Consider the following 13862-nt stretch of genomic DNA (forward strand, 5'->3'; position numbering starts at 1 on the left):
CTATCAATCTAGGCAACCATGATAATAAAACAGGGCCTCCATACAAAAATACTACTGTGTCCAAAGGGACCCCACTCGTAATGCTTTCTGGCCTGTAAAAGCTAATATAAACTCTCTCACATTCATTTAATGTATCGGTGGAGTGGAACACACTATTCCTTGGTCAGTAAAAGATATCGTTATGTTAAGTTTCATCATTAAGACACTCCCTAGTATGATAACTGGTGTTTGCCTAGAATATAATAATGGCATAGACATATTGTGTTCTAATACAGAGATTGGTAATTAGTCTTTAAAAAGAATTAAACTCATTGCCCCAGAGAATCCCTGCGCATTCATTGCAATACCTGACGTTGGATATTTTCCCTCACAGACACAGGAACAAGTTGCTTCGGTGTCTACAAGAAATGAAATGTCTTGCCACCTATCGTCACCTTGACGCTTGGTTTGTCTTGGGGTTCCGGTGTAACTGATAGTACTGAACACATCAGGTCGTTCTGTGGGCTGTCCTATTGTGGATATAAATTCCTCCCTGTACCTGCGAAAGCATTTCCTCCTACCACAGTCACATTCCCTAATTTGTCTGAGCTCCTGTACTCATATTCCATTGCAGTACCATAGCCTGCTGTGTCTGTGCTTGCTGCGTTTGTGCTTGCAGGAGTACTTGCTGTGATTGCCCTTGTGGGGATTGCATTTGTAATAGCGCTTGCTGTGGTTGCAGCACATATGTAAGAGCCTGCGTGTGATCTTGGGCATAATATTCCTGTGGTTCTGCATTAAAATGTGGAGTATAACCCATCCCTCCTCTTGGAGATTGCCAATTTTGCTGCATGCCTCCTCTGCTTCTACATGTTCTAGCTATGTATACAATTCCAGCATTGTTGTGGCTGCACACCATTAAATCCTCCTCTTACCTGACGATTTTAAAATCCGTCTCGTCCTCATCCCCACCCATTTCCTCTTCCTCTTTGCCAAACATTGTACCCACCCTGATCTGTGCGATACCCTATGTTATTTTGCTGCACTGATTGCATCTCCTTTGTCATCCCACCTTAATTACTCGACAATATCGTTCCCTCTATGGCTATTTTCAACAAAATCTTCTGGACTAACTTTGCTTCCTCCTGCTTTCTATTCTCGGCTTTCTTATTTTTCTCCTGCATTAATCGGCAGTAATGCACGATCATGAATTGTATTTCTGGCCATGGCTTCGCTTCCATTCCCACTTGTTTCTTCAATTGCTGTTGCACTGGCTTGGAAAGTCCCTGACACAAAATATGGTAAAATAATGCTATTGTTTTATCCCACAGTTCACGCATTTCCTGGCCGCATTTCTGTTGAATATCTTGAATATACGCAAAAGGATCTTTATCCTCCTCCACTTTCCCATCATAATCGCACCCATGTTTGATGTATCAGGGTATTGCACTATGAGTACACGCCATTTGTCTGTTCTGCAATTATTAAATGGTGCTCCATCATGTGTCGTGTTTTGTGCAGTCACACCTGCGTAGCCTGATGGTTTCCAAATGTCGTCAGCTCTCTCCCCTGATATGATAGCTGCTAGCAAGCCTTCTATATCACCTATGGCTAACGCCATTCCTGATGTAGCCTGTGGCCCTTTGGAGCCAGGCTAGTTGGGATACATGCTGGCCCTCTGAGGGAACACACAGGAAAGAAAGGCACAGGCACCAGTGTAATAATGAAAGGTTTTATTTAAGTAAGTGTGTGTGTGCATGTGTCTATATATATATATATATATATATATATATATGCACAGTCTACCATGGGGCTGGATGGAATGTTAAAAGTAAAAGACAGAACAGTAGATAAGAACTCTCCTGCCCAAGAATGGACTGGGCAGGGGAGACATGAGTACCCAGAAGGATTTTTAAAAAAGGACAGGTGAAAGACAGTTACAAAAAAGGCGAGAGCAAGAGAGAGCCTTACCTGGGGGATCACTGTCTTGAGCCCCCTGGGGCCTTAATCCTTTCAAAAGTGTTGGGCAGCGCAATGGTGAGCCCTGCGGAGACTGTGAGCAGAGGGGCGAGCTGCCCCTGGGCCGTGGTGTCCGTCACCCGCCCTGGGGCCGGACCGGACGGCACCAGAGACATTTGAGGCCCGGGCAGCATGGCAGTGGTTGCCCTAGCCTGTTAAGAGCAGCCCAGCCAGGTCTGCGTGTGGGAGGCAGTCCTGACAGGGCTGTCTGGCCATGCCCTCAAAGGCCCGCCATGTGGCCAGTGAGGTGGGTCTGTTAACAAAATAATGCTCCCGGGCTGCGTATGTCAAGAGCAGCCCGGGAGGTTGCAGAGATGCGCAGCAGAAGTCCACCCCACCCCTGAGGGTGGAGCGATGAAGAAACAAGCCGGCCCACCCAGGTGAAGAGGAGGTGTGGTGAAGTCCTGGGGTGCTTTTTTGAGCGGCCTGGGTGAAGAAAGCCCTAGGATGCCCAGTGGAGCGGCCCGGATGAAAACACAGCCCGCCCCCTGCGTTGCTACAATGCATTGCTGAGGGGGCGGGCCAGGAGGAGGCCGGAGTGTGAGCGTGACAGTGTCCCCATAGCAACGGGGCCACCGCCAAAATAGAACATGGTGCCCAGGCCACGCTGCGAATTTGGGTGGGCCCCTCAGCCAATGGGGCCCACCCATGGACTTCAAAAGATGATGCGAGTCACGGCAGTGATGTCTGGTGGGCCCCTCAACCAACGAGTCTCACCATAAAATAGCATATATACTGCGGGTCATGTTGGTGAGTGTTGGTGGCCCCCAGGTGCATAGGGGGCTGCCCAGGACAACATAAACAGCATGGGTTGTGTGGTGGCCCCACATGGTGGATGGGGTCACCCTGGAAGAAGAGGATTGAGCCACGCTTCACCCATAATCTGTGGGGCAGGGCTCAGTTCATCAGCCAGTGTCATCAGGAGCAACCCTGCACATTGGAGAGACCTAAAGGTACTGTCAAGGGGTGGCTGTCAGCAGCAGTCAACCCATTGTGACACTGGGTTCTTTATGTTTGTGTACTATGTCCTATATATGTGTACGTTGTGTGTATAATTGTGTACTGTTAAGTAAGGTAAATGTTAAGTTGGGGAGATTAGGGAGTTGGGGTAATAATTAGAGGGAATGTTAAGAAAGATAATTCTTAAGTAGGAATCAATAAAATGTTAAATAGATGGCCATTACTTTAAGTAGGGGAAGAAGGGAGGCACCCTGGTGTGAGGTGGTGGGATATGTTGGCAGATTTCCCAAGGCAACCTTACAAGATGGGACCACACACAGAGACCATCCTCTGGCCTCATGCTCCATGTGGGTGGTGCCTGAGCTTGGGAAGGGGATTGGTTGTGGCAAGCTCATCCTTAGGGTCCCTGAGACCCCTCCAAGGAAGGGTGAGCTGAAGTAGCCGGTCCCCACTCAGATGGAGCTCACACCAGGGGAATTCTAGTGTTAAAGTGTTCTTCTTGGGATCCCTATAAAAGTTCACTCTGGTGTCTGTGTCTGTTAGTCATCAAAGAACTAAGGGTGTAGCCCATCTCCTGAATTGATAACATTTTTATTTGCAGCTTGCTCAGCGCCCCACCAGATCAGCTGGTCTGGAATGGTGGGCTGGTGTCGGTAAGTCCGTTCCTGGCCCAGAATATTTATAATACTGTGCTCAACCGGGCCAGTAATTTACATCTTAAATTGTCTTCATCCATTTGTGGCCACAGTATATATTGTGGTCATCCTCCCCCTTTCTCTAATAATGGGAATTGTGAAAATCCTGGTCCATAATCATATCTGCCTACACTTCTCGTCTTCTAGGCAGGGCTAGTCTCACCTGTTTGTCTTCATCCTGGTAATACCCTTAATCTGCTTACATATGGCAGGGATATATCCCCTGCACTGCGCTATCGTGTTTGTGGGTTGCTCAGTGTATGGTGTCGGTTCTGGTGTTCACTCTGCCAATTTGACCCCTTTTGCTACACTTGATTCTTTTGAAAATCTGCATGCGCTCTCCCCTCGAGCTCTTTCATTTTCTTCCCTCTCTGTCTGAAATCGTTATGGCCCAGTTTGTATGGCTGTTATCCTTTTCCACGTCATCAAGATCTAGTTTACTTAAAGACAGTGTTCTATGATCGTCTGTCTTGATGTTATCTGACCCACCTCCAGTTTCCCTTGAAAGAAATCCTTCTATGTTCTCTTGGGTTTTATACCCTTCTTTATGACTCATTTACCTATATAAAACCCCAAGCCTTTTCTCTACGCTTTCTATATCTCGCCCATCAGCCCACGATGATATTTGAGGTAACCCTTGCAGCTCACTACAGGGCTGTTGGGACCATCCCTCTTCCCCAAGTCATTCTCAGTATGCTTCTATGACATAGATAATCTATCTTGTCATATTTTAGTCCCCTACTTCTATTAATTTCTTCTTTCCTTCTCCACATCCCCCTTAATTCATCTTCCTTTTGCATTTTTTGCAACCTACATTCTTGCATTCTTTGCACTTCTACCACTTCTCGCCTCTTCTCTTCTAGTCTCTCCTTTTCTTTCCTTGCCTCATGCCTTCTTCATTCTTCCCTTCACCTGCATTGTCTTTCTTTCTCTTCTTTATATGTTCTCTCTTCTTCCTTTTCATTTCTTTCCTGCTCTTCTCTTTCTTCTTTCTCAAACCCCATCAATGCACTTATTATCCACCTTGAGTAATATTTGTCCTCCCATACACTAGTTCTGTACTATTGTTATTCCCTTAGCTTTATCCTTTATTACTTTCTGCTTCTTTGCTTCTTCCTCTATCTCCATTAGTTTATCTTGTCTGTCCTTACGCTCTTTACTTCCATCAAGTGTCAAGATATATTTACGTTCTCTGTTTTTCCTGTCATCCGCATTGTCCTCACTGTTATAAGCAGGGGGCACACATGTCGGATTAACGTACCCTGCCGCTGCTTTCAATTCTTTTAAAGCATAAAATCCTGTCTCCTCTGTATCTATGCTCTTGTTTTCAGGAGGTGAAAGGGGAGCCGAATCAGCATCCCCTTTATGCTGAATAAGCATCCACTCCTTGTCCACTGGATCTTCTTTCTCACTCTGATACATCTTCCATAACTCTAAAACATCCAACCTTTTCTCTAACTTCTTTCCCTTTTATATAGCATGCAAATACATTGTCATGTGTCGCAATACAGTTTTTGACAATGAACCCTCCTGAGGTCACGGCATGAATGTCTTATTGGTTGTGCCTCTGACCCATTCCAAATGATATTTCCTTATCTTAGCTGTGTATCCTGGCAATGTCCTGCATAAGCATAAGAGAGGAGTGTCTCCCATTAGAACAATTCGATCTCTACTGTCTATACTTACCCGATTTTTCATTCTTCTCTTTATATTATCAAATATACCACACTGATCAATTTGAGCAGGCACCATCAATTGCCACTTGATTATCCGAAACTCAATTTTTAGAATTCTACACAACAATATTCCTTTTGTTCATTCGTTTAGACTTTCTATCACTTTTTAATATCTCATTGCTCTACCATTGATATTTTAAGAGTCTCTTCTTTATTTATCAGTTGCTTTTGATTTTTATCCTTTTGATTGATATCAATCTTTTGATCAAGAAATCACCTTGATTTTTTATTATCATTTTATATGCACTAGTTTAAACACACCAAAGCGTTATACTGATATATTTATAAGCCCACACATGTGCACTTGAATACATTTCCCTTGAGTTCGCCTTTCTTTACTATCTTTAGTAAATGCATCTCATCTCATTTTTTTTCCCATTTCGGAGCTTGATACACACTCTTCTTGATGGCTTCGCTTAGGTATTAACACCCCTATTTGGAGTCTTTTTAGTGCGTACAGTTCCGTCCCCTTGGAACTGGGAATCGAAGTATCTACTTCTCTTCTTTATAATCCCCAATAAATCCAGTTATTTTTATACATATATTATTTACAACACAGTCCCTCCCCCTTATTTTTGCCACTTTCGTTGTTCTACTTAAATCCATGGCTCACCTTGGTCCCTCAGCATCGACGATCCCTCAACTGACAAGTTCGCCTACCGTCCATGGGGCACCTGCGGGGACAGGACAGGAATTTCGTCAAAGGGGAACCTGAAAACTGTATCCATTTCACGTGACTTGTTGCATGCCTCCACAGAAAGCAGGGTCAACTGACAAACATCAGACAGATAATTGCACACTCAAACATAAACTAGATTAAACAGATGTCTTACACCCCAATATGCATAATTTATGATATCATCCTATGAGGTAAACCATAAAACATATTAGTGGGAGGGATTGGATTAGGGGAACATATCCACGTATAGAATATATGCGGGTTAGTACTTCATTGGCTGTCTCTCATCCGTAAAACAACCCTCAAACTACCTATATATAGCAAACAAAATGGCAACATTTGGTCTATGCAACATTGTATAGCCGGATGCCCCTTTGACCCACTGATTGGTTGGCATTCCCACACAACTGTGGACTTTTGACTCGCTAGCAGCACGTAAGGAAACCAAAACTCAGGTGCTTGGATCACGTCATATTACTCCCCACTTTCCCAATTAGTCCATCATCTCTCATCAGACCGGCCATGAGCCAAGGTTTCCCATCTGTAGTTGACCATGTAACCTGTTCTCTGTTCTAGGACATTCAAGGGAGGGAAAGAACATCACTATCTTCATTCGAGGCTTAATGAATGCCCTGGTTTTTGACTTCTGAGTCACATGTGAAGAGACCACGAATTTGTCCATTTCATCCTCTTATTTACTGCTATTTGATTTAATTATACTGGGTGTTGCTGCACCTCTTAGCCTCTAGAAACTTGCTCACTGTTCCTTGTATAGAATATATACACTTTTAATTGCCCAATACTTGGCTCTTGTAAATGTTTTTTTTTTTATTACATTTTTTATTAAATCCAACAAAACAATACAAACCAAACAAGCAGAGCATATGTCATCAGAACCATTGTACATTTTACATCAATGCACTGCTTCCCCCGCCCCTCCCCCCGGTCCAAGCCTAACCATCTTCACTTTCCGTATCTGCATCCCGTGGCAGTTGCTCCTTCTCCGTGGATTCATCTGGGTCCGGAATTGACCCAAACAGTTCCGCTATTAGTGATTTCCAGGCCATCAGGGACTCCGTTCCCTCCAATCCCCCAACATTGCTTGCCTCCTGCCATACCATAGTTTCTGCCTCCGCCCATTTCTGCAAGTCCTTCCACCACACCTCCACCCTTGGTCCATGACATGTCTTCCATCCCATGGCTATTCTTCTCTTTGCCAGCACATATGCTAAGTCTTTCAGTTTGCTCACATGTTTTAGTTTCTTAGATCTTGGGAACACCCCTAACAAACAGGCCCACACTGTGTCCACTACAATCTTGACCTCCTTCTCTGCCAGTTTACGTTCCACCTCCCTCCAAAAGCGTGCAATGACCGGGCACGACCAGAACATGTGTACCATGCCCGCATTCTCCTCATCACACTTGGGGCATGCCTGCCGACCTACATTCGCAAACCTCGATATCCTCTGGGGTGTTATATATGCCCTCTGCGTGATATACAGTTGTATCTGTTTTAACCTAGCATTTCTAGACACCTTCTTATGATACCCCTGCACCCGTTCCCACATCCTGTCTTCCATCGGGGTCCCCACTTCCGTTTCCCAATCCAATCTCAGTTGGGTGATCTCTTTCCCCACTTTGAGCATCAGCATCTCATATAATCTAGATATCTCATGCCCCCCTTCCGCTATGTCGTAGATCATATCCACTATGGCATCTGGCTCTCCCTCTAGCACGGTTTCAGGCCACATTCCCTTAGCTCTTTGCACCAGTCTATGGTATGTAATGTACTGACCCGGATGCAACCCAGACACATCCCGCAACTCCTCAAAGGCAACGATTGAGCCCTCCTGCCAAATATCTCCCATGGTTGCAAGCCCCACCGGCTCCCAGTGGTTCCTAATTATCTTCCTTAGCTGTGCGTCCGCCCAAGTCAATGTAACCAGTGGTATCTGCAGAGAGCATGGAGTTGCATTTTCCAACGTCTTGCACGCTCTACGCCACACCTGCCAAATAAAAAGGTGTGCAATCCTGCCCAAACAACCTGGATTCAGAGGTTTCTTCATCAGAAAGCCATTTAGCGACGTACTGCAGTTGGCTTGCCACATAATACACCTCATAGTTGGGTAATTTTATCCCTCCTCTATTGTGGAAGTTCTGTAGCTTCCATAATGCCACTCTGTTCCGTGTGCCAAGCCACAAAAAATCCCTACACATACTGTTCAGTTTGGTGAAGAACTTCTTAGGTATCAGATATGGAATGTTCGCAAAATAGTGCAGGAGCCTAGGCAGGACCACCATCTTGAGCATCGCTGCCCTCCCCATCATAGCTAAGGGCAACCTCACCCAAAACCGCATGCAGTTCTTAATTTTTCCCAAAGCCACCTCAGTGTTGTGCCTCTGCTCTTCTTCCACAGTGTGGTAGATGCCTATACCTAAATATCGGAACTTACCAACCGCCCACGGCACCGGCAATACAGGTAACTTCTCTGCCGGGATCCCCGTATACCTGCCCAACGGGAACATGCTTGACTTCTGGGGGTTCACTGCTATACCAGAAAGACCCGCATATCTATCCATTACCTCCAGGATATATTGAAGATTTTCTTCTGGGTGCCTCAAGTACAACAACATGTCATCTGCATATAGAGAAATCAGATGTTTTTCCCCCTTCACCTCAATGCTTATTTTATCATACTGTTGTCTTAGGTATATCGCTAGAGGTTCCAGGGCCAGTATATAGAGCATTGGGGACCACGGACAACCCTGTCTGGTGCCCCGACCAGGCTGCCACCTTTCCGATATCACCGATCCTGCCTTTACCCTGGCCAGCGGCTCCTTATACAATATTTGCGCCCACCGTACATATCCTGGCCCCAGCCCATACCCTTCTAGGGTCGCCAACAACCACGGCCACTTAACCGAATCAAAGGCCTTTATTGCATCCAGGGACACTATCGCCATTTCCCCGGTATGTTCGCTACTACCTTCAATGATTCGCCGGAGTCGCCTGTGATTATTCGAAATATTCCTGTTTGGGACATATCCCGTCTGATCAGGGTGTATTAATCTACCAATTACCCTCTTCAACCTATTTGCCAATACAGCCGTCAGTATTTTACCATCTTGATTAAGCATCGACAAGGGGCGGTACGAGCTACAGCTGTGCCCAGGCTTATTGGGTTTGGGTAGCGGTATTATAATCGCTTCCCTCAATGACTCTGGCAGATTTCCTGTCTCAAATGCTTCATTCAACATTTCCAGCAGCAGAGGGAGAATCTCTTCCGCATATATTTTATAAAATTCACTCTGGAGTCCGTCCGTCCCTGGCGTCTTGCTAGTGGGTAACTGTCTCACTGCCTCCCCCAGTTTCTCCAGGGTGATTGGTGCGTCCAGCTCTTCTCTCTCCTCCTCGCTTATCTTGGGCAACCCAAAATCCTCCAATGTCTCCATTATCGTGTCTCGGCAGTTTTCCCCCTGGTCTGCATATAATATCTTATAATAGTCTACAAACCCTTGGTTGACTTCCTCTTGAGTATCCGCTACACTACCATCCTCCCTTGTAATGGTCCTGATCGTAACTCTGGGATTCTCACTCTTATATAACCATGCTAAGAGTCGACCTGGTTTATCCCCCCCGCGTGCTGCCTCTCTACATATTTTCTATAATTCAGGTTACACAATCTGTCCCAGCGCTCCGCACATTTCTGCTGCAGCCTGAGTACCAACTCTATTTCTCTTTGGTGTCGTCTTCACCCCTTAAAGCCTCCTCTAGTCTCTCTTCCATCTCCCGTAGGTCAGCCAGAATGCCACCTTGTAACCCTTTAGATCTTGCAATAGCTGCCCCTCTCATCACAACTTTGAAGGCTTCCCACAGTGTTCCCGCCGAATCTACGCTACCTGTATTCTCCTCAAAATAATTTGCAATCTCCTCCCTCATGTCTTCTCTGAAGAGGGGGTCTTTCAATGCCTCAGCTCGCAGGCACCACGTCGGAATCCTCGCTCTCAGAGGGCTATATCGCCAAGTGAGAATCAGGGGCGAGTGGTCCGAAAGAACCCTTGCTTTATATTCTATTTGTACCAACTCTGCTGCCACTTCAGATGTAGTAAAGAAATAATCTAGCCTTGTGTGCAGCTGCTGCGGGGCAGAATAATGAGAGTATTGCCTCTCTAAGGGGTGGCACGCTCTCCATGCATCCACTAGCCCAAAATCATTCAACAATGCCTGCAGTGCCTTGGCCGCAGGAGCAGGTCTATCCATCTTCCCATCCGACCTATCTACCCTTGGGTCAAGTACGCAGTTGAGATCTCCCACCCAAATCACAGCACTCCCCACACACTTGCTCACGTTAGTACACACCGTCCTGATGTAGGCCGCTGTGTTCTGGTTCGGGGCATATGTATTTACTATGCTTATTTCCCTATTTTCCACCAGCCCTCTCAGAATGACCATCCTCCCATCTGCCTCCGCCACCTCTTGTAACCGTTGGAATGGGACGTGCGGCGCCTCCCAAATAAGCACACCCCTGGCATAGGCAGAATAGGATGAGCTCACCATCATTCCCTTCCACCTCTTAGCAATCATATCCGCTTTCTCACGTGTCAGGTGAGTCTCCTGTAGCAATGCAATGTCTATTTTTTGTCTACGCAGGTAGATCATAACCTTATTCCTTTTCAAATAACTGTATAGCCCACTCACATTCCACAATATTATTCTAAGGTCCCCCATGACTTCTCCAAGTGCCTATCCGCATCCCACAGGCGCAGTTAGACTCCGAGGTCTCTACTTGTCTACATAGGCTTGTTCCCAAATTCCAACTCCCTTTAACTAAAAAAAAAAAAACACACGCTAAAAACTATATACACATCCAACTCCCCACCTCCCCCCCACCACCTATCCCTTCCCCAACAACTCCCTCCCCAACTGTTGCCCAGCTCCATCCCTGGATCTCAGGCACCCCCACATCTAGCCCTGTCCGATACGCACACAGCTCAGTAGGGTGAAGTCGCCCTAATGGCCACTTAACTAATAATACTAAATGGGGGTGTGAGGACTAGCCCCACAAGGCTCCTTAATAAAGCAACAGTCACCGTGCACACAATACATTATCTATTCTACTCTGGTCCTGTCTACTAACAGGCCACATCAATATCTATAGTCAAGTCCCATAGTCTTAAGCCGCAACGTCTTCCAGTGCTCCCATTACATTTTACTTATCTCGTCCGCCTCCTTCTCCCATCTGGATGTCAGGCTCCTGGGGGCAACCCTACGTATCAAGCCATCCCATGGCATCCTCCGAAGTGTCAAAAAACAAAGTTCTGTTTTTATAAAAAAACCTTCAATTTCGCCGGGTAAAGTAGCATGCATTTCTAGCCCGCTTCCCTCAGTCTCCTCTTAACAGCCCCGAAGTTCATTCGGCTCCGCTGCACCATCAGGGTATAGTCCGGGTAGGCTGTTATGTTGGCCTCCCCTCGCTTAATAGTTCCACCTTTACGAAAATGTTCCAGAATTCTCTCCCGGTCCCGATAGTTAAGGATCTTGGAGATAACTGGCCTAGGCGGATTGCCTGGCGGCGGCCTCCTCATCAGAGCCCTATGTGCTCGTTCTACAGCAAATCCTTGAGACAGAGCTCCTCCGGTTATCTCCTGTAGCAACATGTTTTCGACAAACTCTGTGGGGTTGTGGCCCTCTGTTCCCTCCGGTATACCCACAATGCGAATGTTGTTCCTTCGGGCACGTCCTTCCGCTTTCTCCGCCCTACTCTCCAGGTTGCCCACTTTTTGCACCAGGGCATGCAGATCCGACTTGTGTGAGGCGCAGTCTGCTGTATTTGAACTTCCTTCCTTCTCCGGGCTCTCTGTGCGCTCCGACAAGGACCTTACATCCTGTCAGAGTAGATTCACCTCCTCCTGCATTTCCCCGACCTTAAGGTCCAACACTGATTTCAATTCAACCACAACTAATTCGAGCTTGGCCTCCCAGGCCGCTTTCAAGTCTGCTTTCAAGTCCGCAATCACAGCCAGGACCTCCCGATTCGTACCCGCGGCGGCCATGCCACCTGCGGGGAGCTTGTCTTTGCTTCTGACACTTTCCGGGCCCGGCGGTGTTCTGGCAAATTCGTCCAGCGTAGGTTGCTTCACTTTTTGTCTTAGAGGCTTATTAGACATGACGCAGCAGCCGTATGTTGTGGGTCCGCCCACCTCTTATGCTCACACAAGTGGGGGGGGTGGTGCACACTCCGTTCCAATATCCAGGGCCTTACCCAAGCATGGGGGCCTCAGAACCTCAAAAGCTCCGCCAGCCTCCTTCGTGGCATGCCCTAGTCAATCAGCAGCGATCAACAAGTCCATTCACACCCTCCTTCCCTGTTATATGGGCGGTACCGGGACACCTGTGCTGGGCAGCACCTTCGCATTATTCAGTTCACACGCGATTGTGCTCGGAGGTGCTCCTCTGCCATGCAGAATATCATCGGGGTTCTGTGCAAAGCGTCCGGGTTACCGTTATCCAGTGCGTACAGTTATTCACACCCAAGAGGGTTTCCTCAGGCGCTAACAGGGCCGGTTTCTGTGCCTCCCCTTCCGATCTCGGCTCATGTGGCCCTCAGTTAATGATGGGGGCTATCGCCAGGGTCCACCGGGCACGGGTGCCCATCCAGATGTTCCGTGACACAATAGTTGTCCCACCTCATTCCGAGGCTATTCTATTAGGCCCTATTCGTTGTGGCTGCTTCAAGTCCACCTAGCACCCTGTGCAGTTTATCTGGTCTTCTCTTCGCTCTGGTGCTTTATGTTGGGTCCTCTCCCACCTGAGCTGCTTCTGCAGCAGAGGGGTAGGGGGCCAGTTCCAGTGCAGCCTTTCCCTTATGTCCTGGCTTTGTGGGCTGCAATGCCCTGGGTGTGCTTCCTTCACTGCCCTGTGAGCTCTGCCACCAGTCTCCCCCAAGTTACTTCACTTGCCATGGAGAGTGTGATGTCAGCCTGCTTGCCTCAGCACGAGTGTGTGCCTGCCCCTGTGCTGACTCCATCTGACAGGCAAAACAAGCCGAGGTTAAATTGCTCACTGGGCAGTTGGTTTTTTGGTATTTTGTTTTTTGTTTACCCCCCTCACACACCATTCAGTGCGAGGTGTCCAGCTGTTTTCCTATCCAGGTCGCTTAGTGTTTTCGGGAGGTGCCACACATCAGTTACCTACTGTTGCGCTCCATCCGATCTGCTTCTTGTGGCTATTATGTAGCAGGTTTAGTGTGCTGCGTGCGAGAGGGCTTCCCCAGCCATCTTCAATCTGCCGGCAGCTGTGTATATTCGCTGCGCGTCTGTTTCACTTCACGGCGTTCAGTTTGGAACGTTTGTTCTATTATAATGTTCCGCATTTGGGCCCGGCTCCTTTAACTTTATTTCAGCGCCACCTGAATGCCGCTGCACGGCCCCTGCCTCTGCTTCTGCTCACAGCCCCTGCGCCAGAATGCTCCTCCAGCACTCCATTCGTTCATCTATCCGGCGGGCACCCTCCATCTCCTGTGCTACCACTGGCTCCCTTGTTCCGAGGCTAGTCGCTCAGTCCGCCGCCTCACAGTGTTTGGGGTTCTGTCCTCACACAAGTTCCCAGCTGTGAATAGACAGCGGCAGCTCTTCAATCCGTGTCTGTGGGCTTTTGAATCATGTCTGTGGGCTCTGGTCTCGCGAATCCAGCTCAGTTTCCTTATCTACTCAGGCCATCTCTTTGTCTCAGGCCCCGCGCCATTTTGATTGCGGTGGCTGCGGACTTCGGCGAATCCTATTTTGTGCGTGGCT

At 47.5% G+C, this 13862-nt stretch overlaps 1 long non-coding RNA gene across 3 annotated transcripts in view; it reads right to left on the reverse strand.

The window, feature by feature from the left end:
• The window catches only part of LOC138497460 (uncharacterized), a 225614-nt gene that overhangs the window by 134044 nt on the left and 77708 nt on the right, over nucleotides 1-13862 (reverse strand). For all 3 annotated transcript variants that reach the window (XR_011278583.1, XR_011278581.1, XR_011278582.1), the window contains exon 3: nucleotides 6003-6063. This is a non-coding gene — a long non-coding RNA (uncharacterized lncRNA). The remainder of the gene's footprint in view (nucleotides 1-6002; nucleotides 6064-13862) is intronic.

Source organism: Ambystoma mexicanum, chromosome 5q (assembly GCF_040938575.1).
Source record: "Ambystoma mexicanum isolate Mex_15411 chromosome 5q, UKY_AmexF1_1, whole genome shotgun sequence".
Lineage (NCBI taxonomy): Eukaryota > Metazoa > Chordata > Amphibia > Caudata > Ambystomatidae > Ambystoma > Ambystoma mexicanum.